Raw genomic sequence first — 697 nt, forward strand, 5'->3', positions numbered from 1 at the left:
TCATCATTATTGCCGTTCTTTCTGCTTATTCGTATCAAACCAAATTACTTCTAGTAGAATCTATTAACCCGTGGGATACCAGCTAAACGTTTGCACACGATTATGAGCTAAGGACTGTAAACAGATACATGTGGGCGTTTTCTAATCAAGGTTAAGTTAAATCTTTGCAGAATTCCTTGTTATGAAACTTTCTTTATCGCATTTTCTGCTGCAGGAAAACAATTAATTTGTGATCCAGAAGCCAAGACATCGTCATCATATCTCAAGAAAGGCGAGCGTACATGAAAAAGTATAGCAATTCATGACTATCTTACATTACAAGAAAATGCAGGAAGAACTCATTTAAGATACTAGCGATGGCTAGCTCAGCCAGCATGTGCATGGGTGTGTGTGTGTAGCTATAACAAACAAATTGTCGTACCTCTAAGTTAACTATTTTCGAATGCTTTTTGATATTTTGATAAACACATTTCAAAACAGTCGTAGGACTATTTGTTTCATTTTCATTGTGCGGTATTTGTATATTAGGAATAATTCATTATGAATGTTTTTCCCAAATGTTTTTTCTAACTTGAAATATTTTCCTCGAACATAAGTGATAAAAGGCATAAACAAGATAAGTTATTGGGGAGAAGAGATACAACTTCGTGGATCACTGTTATTTCTTTTTGTTTATTCATTTATTATTATTATCATA

This window comes from Penaeus monodon, chromosome 22 (genome assembly GCF_015228065.2).
Source record: "Penaeus monodon isolate SGIC_2016 chromosome 22, NSTDA_Pmon_1, whole genome shotgun sequence".
Lineage (NCBI taxonomy): Eukaryota > Metazoa > Arthropoda > Malacostraca > Decapoda > Penaeidae > Penaeus > Penaeus monodon.